The sequence below is a fragment of the Haematobia irritans genome, unplaced genomic scaffold (genome assembly GCF_050003625.1).
Source record: "Haematobia irritans isolate KBUSLIRL unplaced genomic scaffold, ASM5000362v1 scaffold_27, whole genome shotgun sequence".
In the NCBI taxonomy this organism is placed as follows: Eukaryota; Metazoa; Arthropoda; class Insecta; order Diptera; family Muscidae; genus Haematobia; species Haematobia irritans.
Genome location: NW_027445786.1, coordinates 87,402 through 95,811, shown reverse-complemented (window position 1 = coordinate 95,811; position 8,410 = coordinate 87,402).

Sequence of the window (8,410 nt, the reverse complement as noted above, 5' to 3'; positions counted from 1 at the left end):
AAATTAAATTAAATTAAATTAAATTAAATTAAATTAAATTAAATTAAATTAATTAAATTAAATTAAATTAAATTAAATTAAATTAAATTAAATTAAATTAAATTAAATTAAATTAAATTAAATTAAATTAAATTAAATTAAATTAAATTAAATTAAATAAATTAAATTAAATTAAATTAAATTAAATTAAATTAAATTAAATTAAATTAAATTAAATTAAAATTAAATTAAATTAAATTAAATTAAATTAAATTAAATTAAATTAAATTAAATTAAATTAAATTAAATTAAATTAAATTAAATTAAATTAAATTAAATTAAATTAAATTAAATTAAATTAAATTAAATTAATTAAATTAAATTAAATTAAATTAAATTAAATTAAATTAATAAATTAAATTAAATTAAATTAAATTAAATAAATTAAATTAAATTAAATTAAATTAAATTAAATTAAATTAAATTAAATTAAATTAAATTAAATTAAATTAAATTAAATTAAATTAAATTAAATTAAATTAAATTAAATTAAATTTAATTAAATTAAATTAAATTAAATTAAATTAAATTAAATTAAATTAAATTAAATTAAATTAAATTAAATTAAATTAAATTAAATTAAATTAAATTAAATTAAATTAAATTAAATTAAATTAAATTAAATTAAATTAAATTAAATTAAATTAAATTAAATTAAATTAAATTAAATTAAATTAAATTAAATTAAATTAAATTAAATTAAATTAAATTAAATTAAATTAAATTAAATTAAATTAAATTAAATTAAATTAAATTAAATTAAATTAAATTAAAATTAAATTAAATTAAATTAAATTAAATTAAATTAAAATTAAATTAAATTAAATTAAATTAAATTAAATTAAATAAATTAAATTAAATTAAATTAAATTAAATTAAATTAAATTAAATTAAATTAAATTAAATTAAATTAAATTAATTAAATTAAATTAAATTAAATTAAATTAAATTAAATTAAATTAAATTAAATTAAATTAAATTAAATTAAATTAAATTAAATTAAATTAAATTAAATTAAATTAAATTAAATTAAATTAAATTAAATAAATTAAATTAAATTAAATTAAATTAAATTAAATTAAATTAAATTAAATTAAATTAAATTAAATTAAATTAAATTAAATTAAATTAAATTAAATTAAATTAAATTAAATTAAATTAAATTAAATTAAATTAAATTAAATTAAATTAAATTAAATTAAATTAAATTAAATTAAATTAAATTAAATTAAATTAAATTAAATTAAATTAAATTAAATTAAATTAAATTAAATTAAATTAAATTAAATTAAATTAAATTAAATTAAATTAAATTAAATTAAATTAAATTAAATTAAATTAAATTAAATTAAATTAAATTAAATTAAATTAAATTAAATTAAATTAAAATTAAATTAAATTAAATTAAATTAAATTAAATTAAATTAAATTAAATTAAATTAAATTAAATTAAATTAAAATTAAATTAAATTAAATTAAATTAAATTAAATTAAATTAAATTAAATTAAATTAAATTAAATTAAATTAAATTAAATTAAATTAAATTAAATTAAATTAAATTAAATTAAATTAAATTAAATTAAATTAAATTAAATTAAATTAAATTAAATTAAATTAAATTAAATTAAATTAAATTAAATTAAATTAAATTAAATTAAATTAAATTAAATTAAATTAAATTAAATTAAATTAAATTAAATTAAATTAAATTAAATTAAATTAAATTAAATTAAATTAAATTAAATTAAATTAAATTAAATTAAATTAAATTAAATTAAATTAAATTAAATTAAATTAAATTAAATTAAATTAAATTAAATTAAATTAAATTAAATTAAATTAAATTAAATTAAATTAAATTAAATTAAATTAAATTAAATTAAATTAAATTAAATTAAATTAAATTAAATTAAATTAAATTAAATTAAATTAAATTAAATTAAATTAAATTAAATTAAATTAAATTAAATTAAATTAAATTAAATTAAATTAAATTAAATTAAATTAAATTAAATTAAATTAAATTAAATTAAATTAAATTAAATTAAATTAAATTAAATTAAATTAAATTAAATTAAATTAAATTAAATTAAATTAAATTAAATTAAATTAAATTAAATTAAATTAAATTAAATTAAAATTAAATTAAATTAAATTAAATTAAATTAAATTAAATTAAATTAAATTAAATTAAATTAAATTAAATTAAATTAAATTAAATTAAATTAAATTAAATTAAATTAAATTAAATTAAATTAAATTAAATTAAATTAAATTAAATTAAATTAAATTAAATTAAATTAAATTAAATTAAATTAAATTAAATTAAATTAAATTAAATTAAATTAAATTAAATTAAATTAAATTAAATTAAATTAAATTAAATTAAATTAAATTAAATTAAATTAAATTAAATTAAATTAAATTAAATTAAATTAAATTAAATTAAATTAAATTAAATTAAATTAAATTAAATTAAATTAAATTAAATTAAATTAAATTAAATTAAATTAAATTAAATTAAATTAAATTAAATTAAATTAAATTAAATTAAATTAAATTAAATTAAATTAAATTAAATTAAATTAAATTAAATTAAATTAAATTAAATTAAATTAAATTAAATTAAATTAAATTAAATTAAATTAAATTAAATTAAAATTAAATTAAATTAAATTAAATTAAATTAAATTAAATTAAATTAAATTAATTAAATTAAATTAAATTAAATTAAATTAAATTAAATTAAATTAAATTAAATTAAATTAAATTAAATTAAATTAAATTAAATTAAATTAAAATTAAATTAAATTAAATTAAATTAAATTAAATTAAATTAAATTAAATTAAATTAAATTAATTAAATTAAATTAAATTAAATTAAATTAAATTAAATTAAATTAAAATTAAATTAAATTAAATTAAATTAAATTAAATTAAATTAAATTAAATTAAATTAATTAAATTAAATTAAATTAAATTAAATTAAATTAAATTAAATTAAATTAAATTAAATTAAATTAAATTAAATTAAATTAAATTAATTAAATTAAATTAAATTAAATTAAATTAAATTAAATTAAATTAAATTAAATTAAATTAAATTAAATTAAATTAAATTAAATTAAATTAAATTAAATTAAATTAAATTAAATTAAATAATTAAATTAAATTAAATTAAATTAAATTAAATTAAATTAAATTAAATTAAATTAAATTAAATTAAATTAAATTAAATTAAATTAAATTAAATTAAATTAAATTAAATTAAATTAAATTAAATTAAATTAAATTAAATTAAATTAAATTAAATTAAATTAAATTAAATTAAATTAAATTAAATTAAATTAAATTAATTAAATTAAATTAAATTAAATTAAATTAAATTAAATTAAATTAAATTAAATTAAATTAAATTAAATTAAATTAAATTAAATTAAATTAAATTAAATTAAATTAAATTAAATTAAATTAAATTAAATTAAATTAAATTAAATTAAATTAAATTAAATTAAATTAAATTAAATTAAATTAAATTAAATTAAATTAAATTAAATTAAATTAAATTAAATTAAATTAAATTAAATTAAATTAAATTAAATTAAATTAAATTAAATTAAATTAAATTAATTAAATTAAATTAAATTAATTAAATTAAATTAAATTAAATTAAATTAAATTAAATTAAATTAATTAAATTAAATTAATTAAATTAAATTAAATTAAATTAAATTAAATTAAATTAAATTAAATTAAATTAAATTAAATTAAATTAAATTAAATTAAATTAATTAAATTAAATAAATTAAATTAAATTAAATTAAATTAAATTAAATTAAATTAAATTAAATTAAATTAAATTAAATTAAATTAAATTAAATTAAATTAAATTAAATTAAATTAAATTAATTAAATTAAATTAAATTAAATTAAATTAAATTAAATTAAATTAAATTAAATTAAATTAATTTAAATTAAATTAAATTAAATTAAATTAAATTAAATTAAATTAAATTAAATTAAATTAAATTAAATTAAATTAAATTAAATTAAATTAAATTAAATTAAATTAAATTAAATTAAATTAAATTAAATTAAATTAATTAAATTAATTAAATTAAATTAAATAAATTAAATTAAATTAAATTAAATTAAATTAAATTAAATTAAATTAAATTAAATTAAATTAAATTAAATTAAATTAAATTAAATTAATTAAATTAAATTAAATTAAATTAAATTAATTAAATTAAATTAAATTAAATTAATTAAATTAAATTAAATTAAATTAAATTAAATTAAATTAAATTAAATTAAATTAAATTAAATTAAATTAAATTAAATTAAATTAAATAAATTAAATTAAATTAAATTAAATTAAATTAAATTAAATTAAATTAAATTAAATTAAATTAAATTAAATTAAATTAAATTAAATTAAATTAAATTAAATTAAATTAAATTAAATTAAATTAAATTAAATTAAATTAAATTAAATTAATTAAATTAAATTAAATTAAATTAAATTAAATTAAATTAAATTAAATTAAATTAAAATTAAATTAAATTAAATTAAATTAAATTAAATTAAATTAAATTAAATTAAATTAAATTAAATTAAATTAAATTAAATTAAATTAAATTAAATTAAATTAAATTAAATTAAATTAAATTAAATTAAATTAAATTAAATTAAATTAAATTAAATTAAATTAAATTAAATTAAATTAAATTAAATTAAATTAAATTAAATTAAATTAAATTAAATTAAATTAAATTAAATTAAATTAAATTAAATTAAATTAAATTAAATTAAATTAAATTAAATTAAATTAAATTAAATTAAATTAAATTAAAATTAAATTAAATTAAATTAAATTAAATTAAATTAAAATTAAATTAAATTAAATTAAATTAAATTAAATTAAATTAAATTAAATTAAATTAAATTAAATTAAATTAAATTAAATTAAATTAAATTAAATTAAATTAAATTAAATTAAATTAAATTAAATTAAATTAAATTAAATTAAATTAAATTAAATTAAATTAAATTAAATTAAATTAAATTAAATTAAATTAAATTAAATTAAATAAATTAAATTAAATTAAATTAAATTAAATTAAATTAAATTAAATTAAATTAAATTAAATTAAATTAAATTAAATTAAATTAAATTAAATTAAATTAATTTAATTAATTAATTAATTTAATTTAAATATTTAATTTAATTTAATTTAATTTAATTTAATTTAATTTAATTTAATTAAATTAAATTAAATTAAATTAATTAAATTAAATTAAAATTAAAATTAAATTAAATTAAATTAAATTAAATTAATTAAATTAAATTAAATTAAATTAAATTAAATTAAATTAAATTAAATTAAATTAAATTAAATTAAATTAAATTAAATTAAATTAAATTAAATTAAATTAAATTAAATTAAATTAAATTAATTAAATTAAATTAATTAAATTAAATTAATAATTAAATTAAATTAAATTAAATTAAATTAAATTAAATTAAATTAAATTAAATTAATTAAAATTAAATTAAATTAAATAAATTAAATTAAATTAAATTAAATTAAATTAAATTAAATTAAATTAAATTAAATTAAATTAAATTAAATTAAATTAAATTAAATTAAATTAAATTAAATTAAATTAAATTAAATTAAATTAAATTAAATTAAATTAAATTAAATTAAATTAAAATTAAATTAAATTAAATTAAATTAAATTAAATTAAATAAATTAAATTAAATTAAATTAAATTAAATTAAATTAAATTAAATTAAATTAAATTAAATTAAAATTAAATTAACTTAAATTAAATTAAATTAAATTAAATTAAATTAAAATTAAATTAAATTAAATTAAATTAAATTAGATTAAATTAAATTAAATTAAATTAAATTAAATTAAATTAGATTAAATTAAATTAAATTAAATTAAATTAAATTAAATTAAATTAAATAAAATTTAATTAAATTGGATTAAATTAAAATAAAATAAAATAAAATAAAAAAATAAAATAAAACAAAACAAAATGAAATGAAATAAAATAAAAAGAGAAAATAAAGTAAAATGAAACAAATTAAACTAAATATAAAAAAATATAAATAAAATAAAGCAAAATAAAATAAATCAAAATAAAAAAAGAATAAAATAAATTAAATTAAATAAATAAATTAAAAATAAATAAAATAATATAAAATAAAATTAAATATAATAAAATAAAATAAAACAAGTATATACGGGCGTAAGTTCGGACCAGGCCGAATATTATGTACCCTCCACTATGGATTGCGTAGAAACTTCTACTAAAGACCGTCAACCACAATCGAATTACTTAGGTTGCTGTAACACTTGCCGATGGCAAGGTATCTTAAAACTTCTTAACACCGTGTTCTCAATTGTAAGTTAGTCCATTCGGGGTATATAAAGGGTGATACGGTCAAAATTTGGACAAGGGAAAACGCGTGTATATAGGTGAAATCGTTTATTTAAAAATCAAATTAAATTTCTTTTTCAAGTTCAATTAGTATAAAATTCAGGAAAAATATTCAGTTAGGCTTTCGCTTTTCCAAATCCGAATTGCCGGCCCTCACGCTTGACACCTGCCACCAGATTTTTACAGCCACCTTGTCCACGTTCTTCGCCGCAGAAAGCCAGTTTGCCTTGAACTTCTGCTCGTCCTTAGCAGTTTTTTTTGGTCTTCTTTAGGTTCCGCTTGACAATAGTCCAGTATTTCTCAATTGGGCGGAGCTCTGGCGTGTTGGGAGGGTTCTTGTCCTTGGGAACCACCTGCACGTTGTTGGCGGCGTACCACTCCATGGCCTTTTTACCGTAATGGCAAGATGCCAAATCCGGCCAAAACAGTACGGAACAACCGTGTTTCTTCAGGAAAGGCAGCAGACGTTTATTCAAACACTCTTTCACGTAAATTTCGTGGTTGACAATCCCCGAAGCTATGAAAATGCTGCTTTTCAAGCCACAGGTAGAGATGGCTTGCCAAACCAGATATTTCTTTGCGAACTTTGACAGTTTTTATGTGCTTGAAAATATCTGCTACCTTTCCCCTTCCTTTTGCCGTATGAAACTCCTGTCCCGGAAGCTGCTTGTAGTCGGCTTTGACGTAGGTTTCGTCGTCCATTACCACGCAGTCAAACTTCGTCAGCATCGTCGGGGATTGCGCTTTGGCCGTCGTATTTTGTTTATCATCGCGATTTGGAGTCACTACCTTCTTGTAGTCCGGCTCGTTTTTTGGCTCGATGTACGGTTGTAGACGATACACCCAGCTTATTTGCGGCATCTCGGAGAGAGAGGTTAGGGTTTCGCTTGAAACTACCGGCAACTCTCTTTGTCGTCTCAGCGGCTTCCGGTTTTCGATTTCTCCCCGATCCAGACTTCCTGGCTGTCGACAAACGTTCCCCAAACACTTTAATTACATTTTTAACGGTTGATTTGGCAACTTTTAGCGATTTTGCCAGCTTTGCGTGCGAGTAGGTCGGATTTTCGCGATGCGCGAGCAAAATTTTGATACGCTGCTCTTCTTGCTTGGACGGCATTTTGACAAGTGAAGAGTGAATTCCAAAATCAAAATAGAAGCAACTATCTACACACACACCTTCAAAATGAAGGGTATTCAGGTTTTTTAAATGCAAAATTGAAAGAAATACGTCAAGTTTATATTGACCAAATTTTGACCGTATCACCCTTTAAAATTCGTAAAAAAACTTGGCGTTTAGGTGTGGTTCACATTCAAAATCGGCCCTTACAGTTTAACCACCCGTTATATCAGAATACCATCATCAATAGCCCAAATATCTCATTGAAGTATAAAGTCATACATTTTAGTTGATTTTTTTTTGGTATAAACTGTTTTCATATGACCCCATGACATCATTTTGATTGCAAAGACATTGTCAATTTAATGGAGTGCGATTGTGCATTTGTCCCCCATTCGGTCCGTATCATCTATCTTTACAGTTACTGTCCCAATGTCCAATAGCTCGGAGCTAAATTAGAGGAATACCTTACTGCAGTAGCATAAAATGACACTATTACACCACCATCAATGTGGAATGTATATGGGAAAAGGGGATGCTAAAGAAGAAGATTGGCAAAAAATAATATAAAGGATCCTAAAGACACCATAAATCCTGGAGAAGTCATATTTGAATAGGAATTTTTGTTTTCCATTTTGGATGGATGTAAAAAGAAACTAAAAATAAAAAAAAAAACTTAAGACAAATATGGATTGAAGTTGTAAAAGTTGACTGATATGGATTACTCTTTAATGGGATGTATATATGTAATACTCCACAAGGATACTTATCGACATTGGTAGTTTTATAGTG